Raw genomic sequence first — 27,063 nt, forward strand, 5'->3', positions numbered from 1 at the left:
ACTTGCCCTGTGCCCTAACATGTGGCCTATTGTTGAGAATGTTCCATGTGCACTTGTGAAGAAGGTGTATTCTGCTGCTTTGGGATGAAATGTTCTGTAAATGTCAGTTAAATCCATTAGGTCTAGTGAGTCATTTAAGGTCTGTGTTTCCCTGTTAATTTGTTGTCTTGATGACCTGTCCAATGCTGACAGTGGGGTGTTAAAGTCCCCCCCTATGATTGTGTTGCTGTCACTCTCCCCCTTAAAGTCCACCAAGAAATTTTTTATATATTTAGGTGCTCCTATATTGGGTGCATAAATGTTTATAAGGGTTATTTCCTCCTGTTGGATTGGTCCCTTTAGTATTATATAGTGACCATCTTTGTCTTTTGTTGTGGTCTTTATTTTGAAGTCTATTTTGTCAGAATAAGTATTGCTACTCCAGCTTTCTTTGCCTTTCCATTTGCATGGAATATTTTATTCCATCCCTTCACTTTTAGCCTGTGTGGATCTTTTGCTCTCAGGTGGGTCTCCTGTAGACAGCATATATTTGGGTCTTGTTTTTTTATCCATTCAGCTACTCTGTGTCTCTTGATTGGACCATTTATTTCATTTACATTTATGGTTACTATTGATATATACTTATTTAATGTCATTTTTCCCTTTATGCTGATGTACCTTTCTCTCACTATTCATTCTTTTTCTTAGAGCAGTTTTTTTAGCATTTCTTACAATTCTGGCTTGGTGGTACGGAACTCCTTTAGCTTTCTTTTTATCTGGGATGCTCTTTATTTCACTTTCAATTTTAAATGATAGCCTTGCTGGATAAAGCAGTCTTGGTCGCATGTTCTTGCTTTTCAATACTTTGAGGTCTTCATGCCACTCCCTTCTGGCGTCAAGAGTTTTTGTTGAGAGGTCTGATGTGAGCCTTATGGGGGTTCGCTTATAGGTCACTGCTTGTCTTTCTCTTGCAGCACTTAATATTCTCTCTTTGTCCTTGACATTTGCCATTTTAATTATGATGTGTCTTGGAGTGGGTCTCTTTGGGTCCCTCTTGTTTGCAACCCTCTGTGCTTCCTGAACTTGTGTGGCTTTCTCCATCGCCAGCATAAGGAAGTTTTCTGTCATTATTTCCTCCACCATTTCTCCATCCCTTGCTCTCTTTCCTCCCCCTCTGGCAGTCCTATAATGCAAATGCTGTTTTGCTTCATGTTGTCCCAAAGCTCCCTTAGGCTGTCCTCATGCTTTTTAAGTATTTTTCCTTTTTGCTGCTCTGATTGAGTAATTTTTTTCTACCTTGTTTTCTAAGTCACTTATTCTGTCCTCTGCTTCATTGAGCCTGCTTTTAATTCCTTCCAGTGCGTTCTTGATATCAGATATAGCATTCTTTATTTCTGTCTGATTTTTGTTTATGTTATCTATCTCTTTTTTCGTGTTTTCACTAAGTTCCTCAATCATACCATTTAGTGCCTTGTTTTTCTTGTTAATTTCCTTGAACATCTTTATAATCATTGCCCTGACCTCCATTTCTGATAACTTGGTTAACTTCATCTCATCAAAGTCTTTTCTGGCGATTTTTCTTTTTCTTTAGTTTGGGGGTTGTTTCTTCGTCTCCCCATTTTGGTAGCTCTTAGTGTTTGTATCTATATATTAGATATATTTGCAGTCTCCCAGCCTTGTGGGGTAGGATTTTGTATTTTGAGTCCAGTGGAGCCCAGAGGTGTGTTTTTCTTATACTTCTGAGCTCTTTGCTTTAGGCATGTCCCTTTTGTTGGTTCTTTGGGTTCTCCTGTGCTGATCGTGTCTAGATTGTTGTTGACCAGTCCTTGGGAGGACACTCCTCTCAGGTTGGCTAACTGTGTGTCTCAGCCTCAACCTCATCATGTGAGCTGTTGTACAGGTGCTGGCAAGTCAGGAGCGTAACACAACTAAACCTCCAGGAAACAAGGGGTATCTTACGAATTATCTTGACAATCATGATGAAAACAACCCAAGTGAAAATAGAACTGGGAGAGTAAAGAGAGAACACAGATTCTAGAGGAAAAAAAAAAAAAAAAAAAAAAGTTATGCCAATGGATCGAGAGGAGAGAGAGAGAGAGAGAGAGAGAGCGATAAAGCCCAGGCAGGGAGGGAGTCTGATAAGAGATTTGGGGGAAACTATAGAGAAGAACAGTAAACTTGTTAGTTATAATGATAAAGTTCCAGCAATTAAGCAGGGAATGTCAAGAAAGCCTTGATAGTAGAAGCAAGGATAAAACAAAACAAAGCAAATAAACAAAAGAAGACAAAGAAACAAAACAAAAAAACAAGCTAAGAAAACAGAATTCTTTTGAAAAAAATGAAAAAAATTAATTTTAACTTTAAAAAATTAAAAAAATATATATAAATTTAAAAAGACAATAAAACAAATATTATTTTCCCCTTTCTCTTCTTCTTATGGAAAAAAGAGAGAAACAAAGAACAAAAGCAGAAAGAAAAAAAAAAAGATAGTCCATCAATTGAGTTATTTCTGGGCAGCTTATGTTGCCTGAAGCTCTCTGTTTTGCATGCTGATTTCCCTTCTTCTGGGAGGTACTTGTGTTTCAGCCACTGTTTGGCTCTGGTGTCCTCAGGTAGGTAATTGGTTGATCTGAGGTTCTCTGTGGATCACCTTCTCTTTTCAGTTATTTAGCAGCCTTGTAGTTGCCTAGTCTTACTCCAGAGTCTTCTGTAGAGTCTTTAGGGTGCAGGATGGTTAGTGTAGCTCAGGGTATCACTCCCCTTATTTAGAGGTTTCCCTGTCAGGCTCTCACTGTGAGGGAGTTAGTCTCTGCTCCATGACCAGCTCCTCAGTCTCTACCCTATCCTTTGATTCTGGTTCCCCATGCACTGGCCTGCTCCACCCTCAGATTGATTTCAGCCTGTTGCCTTTTCTGTATGGGCAGTTTCAGTGGCCTGGGCTCAGTGGGTTCAATTTAAAAACATTCCAGTGAGCCCTTTGCCTGCCCAGCCCCCAGCAGAGGTTTCAGCTTTCCCTCCAGTTCCCAAACAACACTCCCTTAGTGTCTTATTCTTGTAATGTCCTCCTGTGAACTGTTCTCCTTTCCCCTCAGGACTGTGCCCTATAGGTGTGTCTGGGGCCTCGGTGAGCTGGACCAGTCCCTTTCCTGTTGGGGGTTGGCGCTCCTTGGCTGCAGGACAAGCAGGTGTGCTCTGCTGCCCCTCCCTTCCCCGATCTGGTTGGCTGGTTGCACCAGAAGTGCCCCTCAAACAGTCTACTGTGCAGACCCAAATCCCAGCTTCCGCTGGTCTGTCTACCCACAAGCCAGGAAAGTGGGAGCCAGTTCAGAGATCAAAAACTCAAAAATGCACAAAGCAACACACAAGCAGAGAGTGTGCCATGCAAGGTCCAGCCGCCCACGTGCCAAGGCACCCAGCGGGAGGGGACCCAAAGTCAGCTCCACGCAGCTCCCCTGCCCCACTGATCTCAGTAAAGCTGGGGGCTCCATGTGCCACCAGAGCACCATCAGGGCTGGTCCAAAATCCCAGCCTCTCTCCACCGGGAGCTCAGGCCGGAATGGCTCTCCTCCCCTTCCCTATGCCACACACATTAAATGCTTTCTGGGGCTCAACACAATGCGTTATAGGAAGGCAGAGAGTCCCTGTGTGTAGCTGCTCAGTGCAGACCTCTTGTCCCTTCCTACTCAGGTGCTGCATCCTTTGGGACAGCCTTTCCTATGGTCAGCACCCTGAGCACCAGACACTGGTCGCAGCCACCATTAGAAGCTTTGTTTTGCTAGGAAGGCACCATCCCCCCCTCGCGGGCACACTGCTTCCCTGGGTCCCTCTGCCCTCCACGGGGGGCTTTCTTTTCTGCTCTGGGTGTGAGATCCCCATGTTTGGATGCTGGTCCACACTCCTGATGGGAGGGAACTTTGCAGCCTCTAAGCCTTGGCGCTCGGAGCCCAACGCAGGCTTCAGGGGGGACTCCCCCTTTCTACACGCCCCCCCCTTACCAGACTCTATGATGTTTCTTTGGTGCTCCCTACTCACAATATGTCCACTCGGGTATGTTTCTCTGGTTTTTCCAAGCTGGCTACGTAGTATTTTAGGAGTAAATTGAGTCTGTGGCTGGGACCAGGGGCACCTGCTTCTCACGGTGCTGCCACCTTGCCTCCTATTCATTTTTTAATTCATCCAACAAACATTTATTGAACAAAAACTATGCTCTAAAACATGTGCAAGGAACTATAGGTACATCACTGGTTAAAATACATTTTCATCCTTCCTTAGTGGTGATCTAAGTTTAGTGGAACAAGCAAACATTTCAACAATTTTTTAGACCAGTAATTCTAGAAATCTTATTAGGGTGATAAGCATTATAATAATACATATTAGAACAAAAATGTCACGGATATAAGATAAATTAAGATATCTCAGACAACAGATGACTTTAAATTAAAACACCTTGGAAAACAAAATATAATGAACTGAGTTGGGACCCAGAGGTAGGTAGCCTGCTGGAACTGAGCTGGAGAGTTCTGTACTTCTGTCATGAGAAAAGCTGCCATGAACGTAAAGAGATGGTGGGAACAGGACTTCAACTGTGGAGAGTGACAACCTCACTATTTGAACAAAAGAGAAATTTAAAACTGTGATCTCTTTAGAAGAGGGGATACTTAAAAACTTGCTTTGCAGAGCACCTCCCATGAGCTGGAAAACAGTGTCAAGTGCTCATATCAAAATATTCAGGCTGCTGGGAGAATAACTTTTGAGGCCTCTTTCTCTTCCTCTCCTTTGAATAACCAGGGAAAGCTTTCTTTACTGGAGGAGTGGGGTTGGGGAAACACTGTTAAATTTCTGGTGGTAACCTCCCTTCAAATCACAAACTGGTGGTGGGTGTCGAAGGATTGAATTTCTTGAGATGAAAGAAAAATCACCTCTCAGGATAGGAACCTGGAAGGGTAGGCCTCTAAAATTTCACCTGATGTCCCACTTCTGGGTTGCAGCTATAGATGAGAAATGAAAGATTCTATCATTGCTTATTGCTCAGCCCAATGAGAGTGTGAATGTCCCGCATCTGACCATTTTTCTGTTCCATTTTTTTTCAACCAAAGAACTGCTGAAAAGGAGTTCGGCTCTCTCATCCGTGTCATGTCCTAAATCACAGGACTGCATTCTGATGGTCAAGTGCTTGGCCAGTGCACCTTCTGTCAGGGTGCCTTGATTCTGCTGGTTGGGAAATGCACTTTGCTAGGGTCTCTGAACTACCTTTCACCCAAGCTATAGTGCCCTATTGTCCAGAAGTGTCTGAGCTGCTGGTGTGGAGAGTTTACAACCAGTGGGCTAGATGTTCTCTACTGAGCACACCCTGAGAGGAAGTTCTCCCACTGTGGCAGCTGAGAGATGGGTGAGGAGTGGACCTCAGACCTCTTGTTAGTAAGGGACAGGGGAGAGAAGAGGTAAAAGGTGCTCAGGAGTTGAAAAACTTTGACTGATAGAAAAGTTAGTTGATCTCCAGCTGTGTAGGGGATACCCTGTGACATAGGTCTGATAAACCAATATCAAACCCAATAAGTTTGTTTCTTACATTTTTTAGGAGATCTTAAGAGCTTTTTAAAATAGCTAATTTGGGGGTTAACCAAAGCATTTTTAAATTTCCTTTGTTAATAATAATAATTTCTCTTGAAACTTAAAAAAAGAGAAAAGAGAAAAAAAAAGGAGCAGGAAGACTACATGCAGCCAGTCTGAGTCTCATGTAATCGGAAGTGTGGGATGTAACAAGGCTTCCTTGCCAAAAATGAAACAGTGCCGAAATGATACAGAGTGAATAAACCACAGGCCCCCAATTAACAGCAGTGTGGGACTCTGTCAGGCCACACACACAGAAAGCTGACTCTCTGGGCAATGTTAAAGGAAGTGGAGAATTGGAAATTCTCAGAAAATAGATAAAGACAGGAATGAGGGTGGGGGGCTTGAAAAAGGAGATTTCAAATAATCTTAACTCGTTGGAACCTGATGGAATAGTCTTACTTCTCTAACATAGCAACTTGAAACAAAGTACATGTCTGCACCACAACAAACATTTTGGTAGGGAATAAAGCAGGGAAGCAATGCTAATGTCATCTGTGATCTTGTATTCAGCAGGCAGGATGCTCTCCTATCAGCTGTCCTCCACCCCAGTTGACCAATTCAGTGATGCTGACCAAAATGTTTGGGTATTTTTAAACTAGGGTGACCAACCATCTTAGGAAGGGCAGCAAGGAATTCTAGTGCAAAGAGATTTTCAGTGTTAAAAAGTGGGGAAATCCTGATCAAACTGGGTGATTTGGTGATCCTACTTTAGACTTACTCTTTTGGGACAGTCTTTGGCAATCCCCAAAATTGTACAGTCAAGGTCTCAACCTAGCAGAAAACATCTGTTCACCAGCTTGACAATGTGGACTTGGCTTAAGCCCCTTGGAGAGATGCTGCAGTCAGAGGCTAAGGGAAGTTTTTATACCAGGCACTGGATCTGCCCAATGAAGAACCCAAGTGACACAGTGAATCTCAGAGAGAAACACATTTTTTTTTCTTTCTATTTGGCCTTTACTAGTACAGGTTTGTGAGCCCTGGGAGCCAACACAAAGGACCACTTTCTCAACTACAAAGTATCCAGGAGCAGCAGGCACAGGGCAAGTGGCTTTGTGGACACTGGGCATTGTCTATGGGAACAGGCAGAAAACATCAGAGGTCTGTAGGTGTGCATATGTGAGATGCCCCCAAGACCCCAAGAGGCAACTGGGAGTCCAGGAATGGGAGAGAAGAGAGGATGGGGAGAACATGAGGATGTGAGATGATTCAGTGAGATTTCATTAGTGTGGTTAATGTGACCCCATCAGTAATCATAAACTGCAGAGGCCTAAAGAAATTTGGATTTTGTCTGGGTCTGGTAGAGCTGAATGGTATGGTTATCAAAAAGAGTATAATAATTATTTTTGGGTATTATTATGTGCCAGATATTGTGCTAAGAGTATGTGAGCATTTTATTTGAATTTCAAAATAATTTTATGAAATAAGTACAGTTACTATCCATCCTTATTTTAAAGTAATGGCAAAGAGGTTTGATCACTTGCCCAAGGTCACTCAGGCCTTCTGGCTTCCCATTTAATGGTTATATAAGGAGCATGTTGCAAAGAGGTGAAGCCATGAGACCTGAAGCCAGACTTCTTGAAAAGGAACCTTGAATTTACTTCCTTACCAGTTTTTTGTTGAGTTAATTTAATGTAATAAACCTAGAACAGGGCCTGGAACATAATAAGTGATAAATAAATGTTGGCTATTGACATTACCAAAAGCCTCACAAGGAGAATCTGGGGTTTGAAACAATCTGACTCCATAGTTTAAGCTATTAACCTTGCTCTTAGTTAAGCCCTAATTTTCATAGCAGCTGTCACTGCTGTCTCAGCTTCCAGCTTCTCCAGCACAGGGTTTTCCACTGGACCAGTTACTTTATATAAACAGTAGTACATTTCCCTTTGCTGTAGGAACTTTAGTAACCCCTGTCTCCAGTGGTTACATGGTTATTGCAGGAATGTATATGGCTGGATGGTTTTGCTGTTGTTCTCCATTTTAGGCAGCTTTCTGGTCTCTGGCTTCCTGTTACATTTATACAGAACTGCTTGGAATAGAAGTATTTCACTGCTTCATTATATTAGAAGGGGACCTTTGGAAATAGTCCTCACTGACCCTCCTGCAGAAGTCTTGATCTTCTCTATTCAGTTTTCAGCCATTTACTAACATGTAATCTACTTAAAGTAAAGGAGGCTGCTTTTCTGGCATTCTGATGTATCTGCAAGAATGCAATCTTTAGTTCTTTAGCATTTGACACAACACCATATGCCTTTCCCAGAATTTCCTAGCTTTCAACTGCTGTTCAGTTGCCGTCTTTCCCATGAACTGTTAAGTTTGAAATAATGGATTTGCTAACAATTATGTTTCTTTTATCCCTTAAAGAAAAAGTGTCATTTGGCAATACTTTTCCTGTGATTGTGTGTACTTTTCCAGAGATGAAAAACCTAGAATGTGATTTTTATTTCCTAGACAAAGTCTATGCTAGTGATATCAACAGCTGGCTCACCAGTTCCTGCTCTCTCTCAAAACACATACTGATCTGAAGAGGGGCTATTTAAAGAAAATTGGTTTTGGCCGTAAGAAAATCAAAGACCTTTCTAAAATGTGTAGTATTTGTAATAAATTCACATTTTTTCAAGGCTTTATTCAACTTATTGGTGACCACTAACTTTTAAAAATATTTTTCTTTAACTGATGCACATTATACTTTAGAACAACATAATTAACCCAATTCATCTTTCATTTTCTTTTTTTTTGCATACTTCTAAAGTTATGCAAGGCCTAGACATGGCCAAGGCTGAAAGCATATTGATATTCTATTAAAGCAGTTTTATTTTTTCTTGCACGCAATGTTTTAATTTCATTGTTTATCTTAGAAGTTCTAATGATGTTGCCAAAAGGAATGGCCCATAATCTCTGACATATGCAAAGCTACAGGTTTTACAGGGGTAAGCCTACACATTTTGTGACTTCAATGATATTTCAAATTGATTTTATCCAAGTAAAAACCTAACCACTTAGGACAAACCAACTAAAATTGAGTCATTTTTGAGTGTCAGTTTGTAAGAAACATTTCCAAATGGATGGAATATATCCTATCTACTCAAGCACCTTTAATGAGGAAGAAAACGATAAGATTTCACTGCTATTCCCATTAAGGTACCAGAATAATATTATAAATTCTGATTAGACCCATGTACCAGTTGCCTATTCTTGAGCAAGGAATAAGTAACTTGGAATTCAGTTTGAAGTAATTGAAACAGAAACACTATAGAATGTTATAAATAAAATGAGCACCAAAAAAAATCCTGACTACTGACCCAGAAAAACAACATGATGCCTTATCTCTGTGAATCATGAAATGGCCTGCATGAGTGTTATTGTGGGGTGAACTCTGTTCCCCAAAATATATGTTGAAGTCACAACCTTTGGCACCTGTGAATGTGACCTTATTTGGAAATAGTGTTTTTGCAGATATAATCAAGTTAAGATGAGAACATGCTGAGCTAGAGTGAATCCTAAATTCAATGGTTGGTGTCCCTCTAAGAAGAGGACAGAGAGAAAAAAAAAGTGACAGCAAAGGCAGAAATTGAAGTAATAAAGTTATAAGCCAAAGACAACTACAGATTGCTGGCAACCACCAGAAGCTATGAAGAGGCAAAGATAGCTTCTCCAGAACTTGCAGCGAGAGCATGGCCCTAATTAGACCTTGATTTTTAGACTTTCTGGCCTTAAGAAATGTGACAGAATAAATTCATGTTATTCTGAGTTACCCACTTTGTGGGATTATTTGTTATGGCAGTCCTAGGAAAATAAAACCATATGAAGATAAAATTTTCATTTTCTATGTAACTTAAAAGAAACTGATGTAAAACGTCATTCCAGAAAACGCTACTTTTGGAGTGCCTTTAGATAACAAAGACAAAATTCTCTAATATACTTTCAACCTGTACCGGATATACATGCGGGTGCATGCACAATCGTGTACACACAAACACAGACTCACTGGGCAATATATTAATTAAGACAATATAACAAATAAAAAAGGAAATTTTTTCTAAGACAATGAGAGAGCAAACACACCTTGTGAATTTAAGAAATTACAGCCCCAGTTGCTTCATGTAGACAGCCTTTAAAAAACTTTTGAGCAATCATTGCTTCAAAAACAAAATCAGCTGCTCTATAAAATAAACTTTTCACAGTTGCAAGTGTTTAAATAGGGACAGGAGAGCTCACTCTGAACAGTGTAAGAAGAAGGGGAGACTGACATTGAGCAAAATGACTTCCAGTTTTTCCTCAACTAATTTTCTATGAAACGTAGATGTGTTCACTTTTTGGTGCCAGTGGAGACATTATATTTAATCTCTTAAATTTCATCTTCAATTTTGCACTCTCTATAGTTTATCAAGATCATTCTCAGACACCTAATTTTGTTGTTGGATGTATTTTGTGACCCTCCCCATTTGATTCCTTCTGCAAGTTTCATGTCTGTTTTCTTTAACCAATTAGTTGACAATATATAACCAAGAAATTGGTAACACTGTTCTCAATATAACATTGTTGATAATATGATACAAATGTGTAATATATAGCTGAGAAACTGTTAACACTGTTAAAATGGTAACCCTGAGTACAGAACCACTTTTCATGCTATTTGAAATCTCCCTTGAGGTTGTTTTCTTTCATTCATCTATTTACTGAGTCACCTTACAGAATAAGTATACATTTCATATTCTCTTCTCAGCATTGACTACATTTCACTCCTTTACAGTCTTCTCCTACTTCCCCATCACCATTATCCTTTAAGTATTATCAAGAATAAATTAACAATCTATGCTGCACGTTTTCTTCTTGCCCCATCCATCTATGCAACCCCATGGTCCCCATATGGATAACAGTCAATCATTTGAGCTTTATCTTAATAAAAATCTCATCAGAATGGCCCCTTTGCTTTCAGTGATTTTTTTTTTTTTTTTGACTCCTCAGTGTATTTTCCACTTGGATTGTCTTAATATAACTGTCAGAAATTACAGAAAATTCTTATTTTTTTAAAGCTGAGCTTACTTTATAACGAAACTTTCTAATATCTGAATTCACATTAATGTCCATTTACAATCAACACCATTGATTTCTTAGGGTAATAATAACAGCAGGCATACTCAAAGAATTTTAATACATATAAAAATCTTCTATACATCAATTGTTCTTCACGTATTTAAGGAGAGGAGAATCTGAAAACTCATATGGCTCGTCAAAGGGCACCATGAGTTACTTGATTCCATGCACAGCAAAAATATTTGTCAATGGAACACACAAAATTTTATGTGCATCAAATAAAATATCAGGTCATATGTACTCATTGAAAAAGGTCTATCAAGGATGGTCAACTAATTACAAACTTTTCTGTGAAGATTACTTTGCTACTAATTCCATTATGTTAGCACTAATTTTCAGAAAAATTAGAGCATATATGTTACAAATTTTTCTTTTAAAATACTTACGGGAATTCCATGGGAAGAAAACTAAAATTTTTCACGCAACATCCATATTTTATGAAAATGTTCTTTGAGTAATAGTGCACAACATTATTGAATTTAGATTATTTTAGATAATTAATATCTTTCTCAGTATTCAAATCACAAGACCAATAAACCAGGCTGTTAAATAATTTGTTACATTCTGATATCAGAGCCGAGATTCTTGCCACACCACAGCAGTTCTCACATTTCTTCTTCACTGAGATCATTTAGTAATTAGACAGAATTATTTTTTGAAATCTCCCTAACAAGGATGGAAGACAACCTACTGAAGTGGTTAGGAGCACAGACCGCGCTAAGACTGCCTAGTTATCACCCCTTCCAACCCTGCCACTTATCACCTGGTGATCTTGTGCTGGTAGCTTCGTCTAAGTCTCTATGTTAGTACAGAATCATAAAGCAATAGTAGCTACATCATAGGGTTGCTGTGACTATTAAATAAGTTAATCTTTGTAGAGGATTTAGTATGATGCCTGGCATGAAAGCAGTCTCCAATAAACGTCAGCTCTGACAAAGGAGTTACCATCATTTTCTGCCACATACTGGAGAATCTATATCTCTCTTTTGCTATTAATCTCTTTTTAAATTAAACTTACAACGTACATGTCCCATATGTCCAAACTCTTCCTCCCTGGCCTTCAAAATCTCCAAGATGCATAGATGCATTTACTCGGTTCTGATTCTTTCCACTTTGCCGCATCACATCTCCAGAACTTGCAGAGGGAGCATGGCCCTGCATAGACCTTGATTTTACAGTTTCTGGCCTTCAGAACTGTGACAGAATAAATGTCTGTTGTTCTGAATTACTCAGTTTGTGGGGTTATTTGTTGTCAGCCCTAGGAAACTAATACCCTATGAAGTTAAAATTTTCATTTTCTGTGTAACTTAGAAGAAACTGGTATAAAACCTCATTCCAGATAAGTGCTACTTTTGGAGTGCCTTTATATAACAAATACAAAAGTCTCTAATACCATTTTCATCCTGTACCCGACATACACTTGTGCACCACCCCCCCCCCCGACACACACGCACACACACATTCACTGGGAAATAAATTAACTAACACAATATCACAACTACACAAGGAAACAATCTTCCATGAGGAGGAGAGAGCAAACATAGCATATGAATTTAAGATAAGAGATTACAAAAGAGGTAGGTTTTGAAATTATTTAAGAAACGTGAAGAAAAACATACTGCACTGAGGAAAGAACTGATAGTTTTTTAAAAAGAATATAATGGAATTTCTAGACTTTAAATAATAAAGGAAAATAAAAATTCCAGTGACTGAAATGGCAAACTTAATGGACAGGTTAAGTGACAAGTTAAATGCAGTTAAAAAGGGATATGGATCTCAGTAAGTTATAATAGGGAATAACTGTGAAGTTTAAAAAATTATGATGTCACATATCTCTCCAAGGTAACTGAAATGCTTGATTCTTTACAGTATTATATAATAATGAGAAAATGAAGACCATCTCTATTCACTTGGCTTCTACTTTGTTCTTAAGTGGACGGAACTCCTAGACCAACTTTCATTACATTTCACTATTGTGGTTGAAGCTGCTTGATTCTGGATGATGCATTCTTTTTCCAGTTTTAGTATATGTGCTGCCAAAGTGAGCACAATAAACTCCTTTTCAAGACACCAACTTGCATTCTTCCTTCTACAGCTGTGTATGCAGCATGAGTTTAAGGGCAACATAAAAGACTAATAGCCAAAGCTATTCTTCCTTTTAGCGCTAACATGAAGCTAACATATAAAAGCAATAACTCTCGAAATTCAATAGCATCTGAATCAATAAATTAGGATCAAACTCCTAACACAATTCAAAATGTGTTATAATAATGGCTCATGGCAAACTCTGGCTTTAGATGATCTAATATGAAAGGCACCAGGAGTCAGAGATGGCTACATTATGAGTTCACCCTGGCTCAGCAACAGCTGGTTATGAGGGGTAAGTCATTCTGAGAGGTTCTAGTAACTTTAAGTAAAGAAACTCAGTTTATCACCAGTGGGGAAGAGCAGCCCTGGAAGACCTGGGATGCCCTTGTACCTATATTCTTTCCTTCACTCTCCACTCTTCTGCTGCTGCTCTATGATTACTCACTCATTGGCATAGATTGTTAAAATATTGACTAAGTAAGAGTCCCGTTTGAACATAGACATGGTAACACTAAAGAAGGTAATTTAACGACTGGTGTTTGAAAAACACTGGTTTAATACTACAAAATAAAATATTATTGCAGTCCCAGTAAGTATCTATATAGAGACAAGCATAAATTTTGTTGCTGGTTTATAAAGAATGAAGTGGTGAGGTTTCCCTAGGAAGTATTACCATTGATCAAAATAGCATGTATGCATACCTATGATATTAATACAAATTACAGGAAGGATTACCAATCAACTAGAAAGAGATGAATAATTTAATAATCATGTGGGTAAAATGTGTAATTTTAGGAGGAAACAGAAATAAGATTATTCTCTTACACATTAAGCAGGAATATATTCCATATAAAGTTTTTATCAAACAACAACAAAAACCCTTAGAAGAACATACAGATTTATAGGCAAATACCATTTGTGATCATCAACAAAGCACTTTGAGTACAGTTTCTGTGGGGAGCAGGGATTGAGAAGATGAGGGGTACTGGAATCAAGAAAAGAGTGCTGTTCTATGTGACAATGTAAATATAAAATAATTTAAGAATAGGCTAAATATGCAATACCGCAAATTTGATATTTATTTATGTCCCATTTGATTCCAAAATTAGACTAAGATGGCCTACAAAGTTACATATGAGATAGAAAAATAAAATGATTTAAAAATCACTAAAAGGGTAAAGGAAAGTAATTATATCCTATTTTACATATTAATAAATTATCATGTTAATTTATAATTAAAATGTATGTTGTGAATTTTGATACACTGTGGCTGAAGTTTCCAGAAGTAGGAAGGCTGAATGTGGTCATCCATGGAATTTCTACAATATTCTATCATTATATCTTCAAATCTAAAATCTTCATATAGATTAAAAAATGACTAACTTTAAGGGTATCATGGCCATAGGTTTAATGGTAGACACAGTTGTAACAGTAACAAAAATTTCCAAGCTAGCAATATTTATTTTTTATAAGAATCAAAATATTTAAATACCATGCAATGAGTACTCTAATAAATAAATGGATATTATATTACAAATTGGTACATATATTCTGCAATATATTTTGGCAGCCCATAAGAACTTTAAATAAGTTCATATTCTGCCTCAGAACACCATTTCTAGCAAACTGTCATAGGAAATAATTGTAGGTGCAAACAAAGATACGATTTATGTTCAAGGTATATTGAAATATTATGTATGCTAGTAAGAAATTGGGAACAAATTACATGTCCAAAAAAGGAAGAATTTTTATGTTACATCCATTTAATGGACTATTTTCAGTCATTGAAATAATGTTATAGGTTTTAAAAAGACATGTCATGATATAAAGCCATTAAATACAGACAATCTCGACAAGATAAAAGACAGACAAAATAAGAGATATTTGGGTATGAATTTAGTGATTATTTTCTCTTCTTTTAATTTTCTGCTTTTTTCCACTTTGTTTTTTGTAGGTGTACAGGTTTTTGTGGGGGTATTTTTGTGTTTTTTTTTTGTTTTTTTAATAAAGCAGTGAATATTTTATTCTGTCTTGAAAATCTTTCCTGTAAATGGGAGAGGAAACTTAGACCAAGGGAGACAGATGTTGTTTTTTTGGTATGTTTGTTTGGTGTGTGTGTGTGTGTGCGTGTGTGTGTGTATGTGTGTGAGTGTGTTTTACATAGAAAGGATTGAGGTTCATGCTCATAGGGCATAACAGCCTAAAATTTGACAAAGAATGGGATTTTTTTAACATTAAATTTTCGGAGGTGACATTGTTTAATAAGATTATATAGGTTTCAAGTGTACATTTCTATGATACCTAATCTGTCTATTGCATTGTATGCTTACCACCCAAAGTCAAATCATCTTCTGTCACCATATATTTGGCTCCTTTTACCCTTTACTGCCCTTCCAACCCCTTTCTCTCTGGTAACCACCATACTATTGTGTCTATGAGTTTTGTTTGTTTGTTTATTTGTTACTTTCAGTTTTATATCCCATATGGGAGTGAAATCATGTGGTTCTTAACTTTTTCTGGCTGACTTATTTCACTGAACATGATATTCTTAAGGTCCATCCATGTTGTCGCAAATGGCAGTATTTTATCTTTCCTTATGTCTGAATAGTATTCCATTGTGTACATGTACCACATCTTCTTTATCCAGTCATCTATCAAAGAGCACGTTGGTTGTTTCCACATTTAGATACCTTGAATAATGCTGCAATGAACATAAGGATGCATATATCTTTATGAATAAATGTTTTTTTTTAATTTTTTCCCATAGGTACCCGGAAGAAGGATTGCTGGGTCACATGATAACTCTATTTTTAATTTTTTGAGGGACTTTTATACTGTTTTCCATAGTGACTGTACCAGTTTACATTCCCACCAGCAGTGAATGAAAGTTCCTTTTTCTCCACAACCTCTCCAACACTTGTTATTACTTGTCTTGTTGATAATAGCAATTCTATCAAGTGTGACCCCAAAGGCAAGGGACGTAAAGGCAATAATAAATGGATGGGACTATATCAAACTAAAAAGCTTCCGCACAGCAAAAGAAATGGCCAACAAAACAAACAGGCAACCACCTGAAGGGGAGAAGATATTTGCACACAACAACTCTGACAAGGGGTTAATATCCAAAATATACAAATAACTCATACAACTCAACACCAAACAAACAAAAAATACAACTAAAAAATGGGCAGAGAATGGAGCAGACACTTCTCTCATGAAGACATATAAATGGCCAAGAGATATATGAAAATATGCTCAACTTCACTAGCTATGAGGAAAATGCAAATCAAAACTACAATAATATACCACCTCATACCTGTAAGAATGAGATTAATCAAAAGACATATTCTGGAATCATAGCAGATGAGTGGGGATTAGGCTCAATGCCAGAGGGATTAAACTTGAAGAGGGAAATAAGTGAGGGGGCACACGACACAGAAACCCTTAGTAAAGAAACAAAATGTTTAGGGTGCTCGTGTCAGCCCAGAAATCCTCAGTGAAGCAAGAGAGGGCATCAGAGATAATCCAGGAAGTCTAGAAAGATAAGCAGATGGCCTTGAGGCTGAAGATTGATATTTTGAAATAGCCAGTGTCCAGAATGGGAGATGAAGTTGGCCAGAGACCTTGGAAAGGTGCAAAGGGACAGGTTGTGTTGAAAATCCTAAATTTGTTATGGCACTTCTGTTGGATGTGGTTGCAGAGCTGGGAAGACCTGATCAGCATAACTGCAGTGCGGTGATTCCCTGGCTAGCAGCAAAGGACAAGTGCGGAGGGTGTCAGGTTCAGGTGAGGGCAGAGAAGGGAGCAGAGCTACATCCCCCAGGTTTAGGCCAACTGGAAAAAAAGTATGACAGGAGGCATGGGAGAAGAGAAGAGGAAACTTGGAGGAGTGGATAGGCCCCCAGGGAACCTTGTCAAAATGAAGATGGTTGAGTCCCCATCCTCATAGAAGTTAATTTGCCTGTAGATTGCAGCAAGTGCATTTGTATTAATGAATCAGGTGGCAATGGGCCATGCCTTAAGAAATCTTAGAGTAGCCTCCTGTCAAGATGGTGGGTAGTTCAATGCAGTACTCATATCCTCCCATGACCACATTGAAACTACAACTAAACTACAGAACAACCATCTTTCAGAACCACCTGAAATCTAGCTAAACAGAAGTCTTACAACTAAGGACTTAAAGAAACCACATCAAGACTGGTATGAGGGACAGGGACTCAGAGCCAGCTGGTCTCACACCCACATGTGGCAGTTAAAAATCAGTAGTTATATCTCAGCTGCAGAGGTCCCCCCCTGAGGAGAAAGGGGTCCCAGCCCTGCAGCCCAGGGCTCTAATGCCAGAAAGAAAAGTCCCATAACTTTTGGCTGTGAAAACCAACTGGGATTGTCGCTCAGTGAGACAAAGGGCTTCTGGAGTCCCAGGCGTTCCTCTTAAAAGGCCAGCACACTGACTTACATGGACTCACTAAATCTGAGCTCCAGCACTGTGGTGGCAGCTCAAAAGGAACCAGGAACATAAGGGGAGGAACTGAATTGTCTGGCTTTGGTTTGAGGGTTAGAGGGGCAGCTTTCAATTAGGCATTAGTGCTGGCAGAGGCAGAGCCATCAGGCAGATGCCATATCTGAGTCTCCATCAACCTGGTTAACACTGCTCATCCTGCCCTGGTAGTTCCTTGAGACCCCACCCCACCCAAATTGTGGGCCCACACTAGCTGTTTTCAGTACCTTTTTCATACAAATGGCCTGTCTTGGATCATGCTGCAGACTTTCCTAAAATCTCTCAAAGGTTCAGAAGCAGCATCTGGTCTCTGCATGCCCTGTACATATTGCTAAGTGGTCCCACATCCAGCACTAGTAGCAGCTGGCCTTGGTTAGCAGCTTGGCCTCTTCTTGGCATCTCCATGTCCAGCACAAGTAGCAGCCATCTGTAGACCACTCTGTAGCTCATGCCAAAGGGCCTTGGGCAGGGAACAGGGAGCAGCTGATCTTGGCTTACTGGTCAGCTTCAGACAACACCAAAGCACCACCAAACTATCTCCATGAGTGACACACGCAAGATGTGGACTTGTGAGGCACCAGAGTCCCACTGAAGCGAGTCCTTTTTTGTGGGGTTGGTCCTTGCAGAGCAACTCTTCTGCTGTAGTTGTAGGCAGTCCTCGCAGCTTATCAGACTTAAGGGTAAATCTCTCCCACTGGCATGCCAGTGGCAATCAGGACTCAACTACAACAGGAGGGTGCACACTGCCAACACGGAGTGCACACATGGAGCATGCAGCTTGGGTGAGCAGGGGGGCTGTGCCGCTCAGCTCCATAGAACACTGACTACATAAGGCCACTCTACCAAGACTGGAAGACATACAGCTCTATTATTATATAGAAACAAACACAGGGAGTGAGCCAAGATGAGAAGAGAGAGAAACTTGTCTCCAATGAAAGAACAGAGCAAAACTGCAGAAAAAGTACTAAGTAAAACGGAGACAAGCCAACTACCAATTGCAGAATTCAAAACACTGGTTATAAGGATGGTCAATGAACTGAGGGGAAGAGTTGATGGACTTAGTGAGCACTTAAACAAAGAGATAGGAAACATAAAGATGGAGATAGAAAACATAAAGAAGAACCAGTCAGTAATGAAGAATACAGTAACTAAAATGAAGAATACATTTCAAGGAAGCAACAGTAGAGTAGGTGAAGCAGAGGATCAAATCAGTAATTTTGAAGTTAAGGAATCAGAAAACACCCAATGGGAACAGAAATTTTTTTTTTTTAAGTGAACTCAAAAATGTGGGTATAGGAAAACAAGCCTCTGGGACAAGTTAAAGTGTGTCAACATTTTCATTATAGGGATACTGGGAGGAGGATAGAGAGATCAAGGAATTGAAAACATATTTGAAAAAATAATGACGGAAAAGTTTCCTAACCTGGTGAAGGGAAGAGACAGACAAGTCCAAGAAGCACAGAGTCCCAAACAACATGAACCCAAAGAGGCCCACACCAAGACACATCATAATTAAAATGGCAAATGTTAAAGACAGAGAACCTTAAAAGCAGCAACAGGAAAGCAGTTAGTTACCTACAAGGGAATTCCCATACGATTGTCAGCTAATTAGTCAACAGAAATTTTGTAGGCCAGAAGGGTTTGGCACCAAATATCCAAAGTAGTGAAAAGCAAGGACCTGCCACCAAGATTACTTTACTCAACAAAACTATCATTTAGAATAGAATGACAGATAAAAACCTTCCCAGACAAGAAAAGGCTAAGGGAGTTTATAGCCACCAAAACAGTTTTAAAAGAAACGTTGGAGGGTCTTTGAGAAGAAGAGAGAGAAAAAACAAGATCAAATATATGAATAACAAAATGGTAATCACTACATATCAATTGACAATTATTTTAAATGCAAATAGTTTAAGTCCTCCAATTAAAAGACATACAGTGGCTGAATGGGGGTAGCAAAACAAGACCCATACATATGCTGTCTTCAACTGACTTCACATTGAAAGACGCACACCGACGGTAAAGGAATGGAAAAAGATATTGCATGAAAATGGAAACAGGAAAAAAAAAAAAAATCTGGGGTAGCAATACTTATACCAGACAAAATAAACTTTAAAACAAAGTTTATAACAATAGACAAAGAAGGAGCCAGCAATTCCATTTCTGGGTATTTATCCAAAGAAACTCAAAACACTAAATTGAAAAGACATATATATCCTTATGTTCATTGTGGCATTATTTACAAATAGCCAAGATATGGAAGCAACCTAAGTGTCCATCAATATATGAACAGATAAAGAAGAGCATGGTGCTTATATAGGATAACACTTTAGTCAACCATAAAAAATAAGGGATGAAACCTTGCCATCTGCAACAACATGGATGGACCTAGAGGGTATTGTGCTGAGTGAAACAGTCAGACAGAGGAAGACCAGTATCATATGGTTTCACTTATAAGTGAAATGAAATAAAATAACATAAATCAACAAGCAGACTAGAAACAGACTCATAGATACAGAGAGCATTTTGACATTTGCCAGGTGGGAGGGAGGTTGGAGGGATGGGTGATAAAGGTGAAGGGATTAAGAAGCACAAATTGATAGTTATAGAAGAGTCACGAGGATGAAAAGTACAGCATATGTAATAGTCAATAGCATGGTAATAACTATGTATGGCATCAAGATGAGAACTAGATCAGCAGGGTGATTACTTTGTAAGTTATATAAATATCCAAACACTGGGCTATATAGCTGAAACTAATATAACAATATTGTATGTCAACAGTAATAGAAAAATAAAAAATGTATATTTTTTTAAAAAGAAATCTCAGAGCAGCCATTATTAGTTTCACAAGACACTTGGAATACCTGAAAAACAAGAGTAGTGAGAGAAAAAGGGTAAAAAATGTGTCAACCTATGCTCAGAAATTTAGGAATTGACCACACAAATTAGAGAGGCAAGAGGTCCTCCATGGTGGCAAGGTCTGGACCATTTCTATGGAAACCCTTTGTTGAGAAGGAGCATGAGCATGACCATGTTGGAGGTCAGGACACTAAGGAACTCTGCAGATTGGTTGTTGGGAATCTTCCATGTAGTTATCAACAACACTTTTTAATGTACTGTTTCCTAAACTTGCCTCCCATGGAACAAAGCTCTGCAGTTATAAGAACTACTAAAGCACAACAAGGACAAAAAACACTTGCTTATATAAAAGAGTGGGATGGTTTGTTTATTTTGTATTTCCTAGATGATTTCATATACCATTATTTTGTGAATGTCTAATGAAGAGAATTTATCATGCTGCTCCAATGCATTTAGGAAGAAAAGCTTTTTTCCTAAAAACATATTTTAACATCTTGTGGAACTAAAGTTCTGCAGAGAGGGGAAGAGGGGAGGGAAGAGAAGAGGAAGAGAGAAAAAAGAGACAGAAAGAGGAGAGGGGAGGGGAGGAGAGGGGAGGGGAGGGGAGGGGAGGGGAGGGGAGGGGAGGGGAGGGGAGGGGAGGGGAGGGGAGGGGAGGGGAGGGGAGGGGAGGGGAGGGGAGAGAAGAGAAGAGACAAGAAGAGAGAAGAGAAAGCGGAGAAAAGAGAAAAAAAGACAGAAGAAAAGAATGTTGGGAATTCCTAACCTCACACTAACCAAGGTAATGCCACCTCAGTCCTTCTTGCTTTGTCTCTCTCTGTTTCCTGTCTCTTTTCCTGTCCCACATAGATACTGCCCATTACTGTGCAGTTGAGAGAAACACCACTCAGACACCTGTATATTTTCTCAAGGTCTGGAAATTCCCATCAACCTGACTTTTCTAAGAAGTTCATTCATCATAAATCTTTCCAAAACCACTGAACTTGAAATAATAAAGAAATATTCTTACCTTTTGCTAGTGGTTTTGGTATATAAGTTTTCAGTGTTTTGTTTTTTAATGCTAAACCATATGCAACTTCAGCAAATACTTTTGGGCATTTATTATTATTATTAATTTATTGTTGACAGTATTTCTGATGCCTCCCATTTAACCCCCTTTGTGCCCCTTCAGCCAGTTCTTCCCCACCCCGCACTTTCCCCACACTATTGTCTGTGTCCGTGGGCTATGCCCATATGCTTATATGTTCTTTGGTTTCCTCTTCCTGCCCCCCCACTGCTCCCCTCTGAGATCTGTCAGTCTGTTCCATGCCTTCATGTCTCTGGACCTATTTTATTCATCAGTTTATTGTGTCCATTAGATTCCACATATAAATGAGATCATGTGACATTTGTCTTTCTCTCACTGGTTTATTTTGCTTAGCATAATGATCTTCAGGTCCATCCATGCTGTCCCAAAGGATAAGGGGTCCTTCATTTTACAACTGCATAGTATTCCATTGTGAAAATATACCACAGCTTTTTTATCCACTCATCTAGTGATGGGCACTTGGGTTGTTTCCAGATCTTCGCTATTGTAAATAATGTTGCTATGAACATAGGGGTGCATAGTTTCTTTCTGATGTGTGAATTGCAAGAACAGATTTCTACTGTTGGAACTTTGCATTCCTTAGTAAACTCTAATTGGAGATGATGTGTTATTTATTATTTTTAAGAATATGCCAACTTATAACCGTGGCTAATTTTTTGTTTAGAAGTTTTTATCTACGTTCATAAGACTGACCTGCAGTTTTACTTTCTTAGACCATTTTTGTCCATTTGTTATTAGAGTCCTGCTAGCCATGTAAAGTCAAGTAAAGTGGCTTCCTGTCATCTTCGATGCTCTGGAATTAAAAAAAAAAAAAAAAAAAAGTTAAATGAGAACCAATGAGTCCCTGAATGTTATTGTAGTTTATAAAAACTATCTGGGTCTCCTGTGCTTTTTGATAGAACTCTACTTTCTTCTAGATTGTTCTATTTAAATCATCTACTTCATCTTCAGACAAATTTATAAATATTACATTCCTAGAAAACATTCCAGCACATGTACAAATGTATTGAAATAAAGTTGTACATTATTTTAAAATTTCAGAAAGTTTGTTATTTTGAAAAGTAAAATAGGAAATTTGTAAAATCAAATCATTAGTAGGAGGGATATAGCCCTCCTACCCCTACTTACTCCCCCCTGCCATTCACAGGCTATCAGTTATATACGTTTCTTGCTTAATCCCCCATACAGAGACAGTTTATGCGTGCGTGTGTGTGTGTGTGTGTGTGTGTGTGTGTGTGTGTGTGTGTGGTGGTGGTGGTGGGGCATTATATACAAACACTGTGGATATGTTTCTTTTAAAAATACAAATAGTAATATATGACATACACTGTTCTGCACTTTAATCTTTTCACTTATTAGTTTTAAAGACAGTTACATATCAGTACTTATAGAAGTGTACTTTTTAATGGAAACAAAATATGGCTATTGATGTACCCTAATTTATTCACTCTGTCTTCTTATTTTCTGTCTCTGGTTCTGTAATTAATGGTAAACTCTTTTACTCTCCATTTATATTAACTAATGAGGATGTTAAAAATAAGAATAGATAAGAAATTACAGATTGGTGCATTTTGTATGCTAATGAGGAAGCATACTTCCCCAGAGGTATAACCCAGGACAATAGAATAATATGATCACAGGGCAGAAATGGACCACTGTGGTGGTCACTGGCATATCCTACACATAGTAGCAACTAAATCACTATACTTGTAGTATAAACATACTGACTAAAGATATATCAGTTGATATGGAATTAGTTGATAGAGAAAATTTAGTAAATTATAAGGCACCACACTCTCTGATCTATATTCAAGGAGATCGCCAGTGAATCACTCACGCCAAGTTCATCCAGCATGCACTTCCTGAGGCTTTCCATTAGCCGCTGTGGATGTTATAAAGAACAAATACTCTACTCCTATGTACTTTGGGTTTCACAGTCCTAATGTTGTTTTGCATCAATCTATACTCTCTACTGTAGGTCCCAGGAAGAAGGAAGAAGGAAAATAAAGAAAGAATGGATAGTGTAAAAATATCTGACATGTGATTTATGATGTTGAGAGTAAGGGACCTGTGGAGACAGATATTTTCCTGTTGTTTGACTCTCTGGTGGTTGAAAAACAATGCTTTAATTAAAACGGAGTTCATCTAACTGTCATTGAACATCACTTACTGTTTACTGGAGGATCATGTGAATTTTTTTAATTTTTAAGTTGGTGTACATATGTGTAGTTGGATCCCATATGTGTGGGACATTGCAGCACAGTAGGCTTTTCCTGCTAGTGAAGCTGCAAGTGGAAGTAATTCACCCAACCACTATGTAGGTCCCTGGAGGTGTGCAATCAGGCCAAAGATGATGGCTATGTTCGCTGTGCCACACCTTCTTGCCAATAAAAATAATACATTTGCACTATTTGCTACTTTAGATGCATTGGAATCACTGTGCTTTATAATTTTGATGGTCTCAAGAAAGAAAACTAAGAAGGGCTTCTGGTGGCTAATTGGGCTCAAATTAAAAAAGGAAAAAAGAGGAGTTCCTGGAATCATATTTCAAACAAGGGCTAAGGCTGCTGCCATCCAATCAGAACTTCTAAGTTATATCAGCAGCAGCATTATCACAGACCAGTCAAAGTGGCTCCATTACAGCCAATCAGGAGAGTGGTTTTTGGACCAAACTGTGAGGATTTGGAGTCTTCATTTGCACGATAATGCTCTAATCAGGGATGAGGGACAAGGCTGTGTTTTCCTGACTGGAGATGAAGCAGAGAAGCTGAGTGGAGCTTTCTTGTCTGAATAGAGTAGAGTGGAGTGGAGTATAAGTGGACTAGACCAGAGCAGAGTGAACAGGAGCAGTGCAGCTCAGAGTAGAGCGGAGCTGTCTAGCTGGAGCAGGGCAAAGCTACAACGCTGGGGCAGGGCTGCCTCACCTGAGGGCCATCTTGGCCCACCATGCTGTTTCATAATAGAATGTAACCCTATTGAGCTGTGCCATAGCCATGCTGTACCACAATTGAGCTGTTTTCACTGAATAGTCTTCTCCTTCACCACATGCCAAATTGGGGGTTCCTATTGGTATGAATTCAGGCCAACCACTGTCACTTTGGAAAAGAGTTAACATTCTGAATCATTTCATAAATTTTTTAATGTTACATAAGTTGACTTAAGCCAACTTTAGAATTTTTGAACATTATAAGTTATTATTTTGCATATTTCCCAGTTAAATAAAATGTGTATTTCTTTAACAATTTCTACCTCAATTTAAAAACTCACAATTTATATGTTTCTGATTCATTTTTACTTGCAACATCAAAATATAATCACTTAATAGCCATTTGACCTCAGGACACTGAGTAGCATTTAGTTAGTCGCAAGGAAGTGAAAACACCAAGGAATTCAGATTTTATCCTGAAATTTGAACTGCAACAAGTTCTTCCATCCTTGCCTAAAGCATGCTTACTGCCCTTCTAACTAAGTGAGGTTTTCCATTATTTTTAGTTGAAAGGTGCCCCAGTAATGTTTCCAAACCCACAATGGGTAAACAAAGAGAATAAGGCAAACTCCACCCTTTGAGAGAATGGTTTTGCCTCATACCACAAACACTGTGAGTTTAAAGTCTTAGAACAAAATATGTGTAGGAACCACAGGTTGCTTAAGACTCTATTACTTTAGTATCTCCACAGAAACAGTAATATGTGCACCAGGTCTCTCTTCCTCAACTGTGGCTCAGTCTAGACTGCTGAGAAAACCTCCATTGCTCTAGAGATTATCAGAACACATAAATGGCAAATAATATCGTGAAATATAGAACATTCCATTCCAAGCACAATAGGCAACTGGAACATTTTTTGTACTCTAAAATCTTCTAATGGACCCAAAACACAAAAGACATTCCCAGGTTTTAAACACAATGATTTTGCATTATTTCCAAGTAAAAGTGGAGACTCTGGGGAGAGAGAGTGGAGTGGATAGAAGGCAGAGAGAGAGAGAGAAGGAGAGGGGAGAAGAGGAGGAGAGAAGAGGGAAAGGAAATGGGGTAAGGGAAGGGAAGAGGGATGGAAGGAAGGAAGGAAGGGAGGGAGGGAGGGAGGGAGGGAGGGAGGGAGGGAGGGAGGGAGGGAGGGAGGGAGGGAGGGAGGGATAAAAAAAAATGTGTGGAATGACTAAACTACATTTTTCATTAAGAGTTCAGATGATGGCCCAGCTGGTGAGGCTCTGCTGTTGAGCATCAACCTGTGATCCAGGAGATGAAGATTTGATTCCAGGTCAGTGCACATGCCCAGGTTGTGAGCTCAGTCCCCAGTAAGGGGTGTGTAGGAGGCAGCCGATCAATGACTCTCTCATCATTGATGTTTCTATCTCTCTCTCTCCATCTCCTTTCCTCTTAATGAAATCAATAAAGATTTTATATATATATATATATATATATATATATATATATATATATATATATATATTTAAAAAGAATTCAGATGATGTTACAATGGTACAATGAAATAATGTTTTATATTCAGAAACTAATGACACTGAGAATATTTGTTTATAATTCCTGTAATCCAATACCATGTGCTCACCCAAATTAAAACAAACATAACATAAATGGGCTTCCTCTCATGTAGGCCAATTATAGCAAGTCCCCTGAAACAAAGGAGGATTAGGTTCTCTTTTGCCACATCCTGCTGCTCTCAAGTGTCTTTGATGTTTCAGAGCTCCATTTTATCTTTAAGAATTACAAGAGGTGGCTGTTAGAAAAGAAATATTTCCCAAGTTCTCACAATAGATGTGGCTTTCGAGAGATGTTTGGTACTTACTTTTCTTTGTTAGCATTTCTGTTCTCAAATTTAATTTGGAAGTAATATGCATGCATGCATTTTATTAATTCTATGAATAACTTTAAAGACAGAGATAGCAATTGAAAAGAACAGGGAAAAGGCAAGGTGAACTTTTCTATAAGGTTTTCCTTAAATCAGTTAATCCTACAAGCAATCAATTATCCCACACACTTCCCCTCCTAGTCCTCTCAAAATGATCTCTCTCCTTGGCTCATGATTCCATGACTTAAGATGCTTTTAACACCCAAAAAACTTTGGGTCAAGTGGATTTACTTTCTTGTACTATGGGTAACTGGTTTTAGGTTAGGTGAAAGTCAGGCTCTCAGCCTCCGGTCCCTGAGGTAAGGGAGAGCTGGAATTGTCCCAGACATCCAACAACATCTCTCAGTCTATTAGAGAGTACCTTAAGCATAAAGAGAGCTCTGTGGTATATCCATAAGCCCATTTGATTTATTTCCCACAGAAATAGTCAATCAGCAGGGCCTACAAACCATTTCTCAACTCCTCCAAATTTTGCTCATGCAAACCCACAGTTTTAGGATAAAATCGTAAATAGCCTTTTAACATCACCAAATAAAAAGTGCATTTGTATTAACAATATGGACATTATTTTCAGTCTTGGGCCCTATTATTGATTTTACTTGTGCTATTTTACCATTGTTTTAATTATCATGGGCTAAGGGTTTTAGTGTCCTTTTTCTCCTATGCCTTCCCCCACCCTCAACTTTTCAAATTACATTTAAAACTTAATTGACTTATGGTGCATTTTTTTTTTTTTTATTGTTTGTTTGTGTAGTTTGGTTGAGGTGTAGATAGTTGTCCTCTTTTACTGGTTTATTTAATTGGTGGTTGCCATGGTAACACTTTTAGTACATTTTTTAGAAGGCTGAAGGATGCTTTGGGGCTTTTGTGGGGTGGTCTGTTAATCTTCAACAGACCCTAATAGGATTCCTTTGTGCCTTTTTCTCCCATTATTTTCAAGTGAATTGACTTTTTTTAACCCTTTTGAGGCTAAGTAC

Source organism: Miniopterus schreibersii (genome assembly GCF_964146895.1).
Source record: "Miniopterus schreibersii genome assembly, chromosome: 9".
Taxonomy (NCBI): domain Eukaryota; kingdom Metazoa; phylum Chordata; class Mammalia; order Chiroptera; family Miniopteridae; genus Miniopterus; species Miniopterus schreibersii.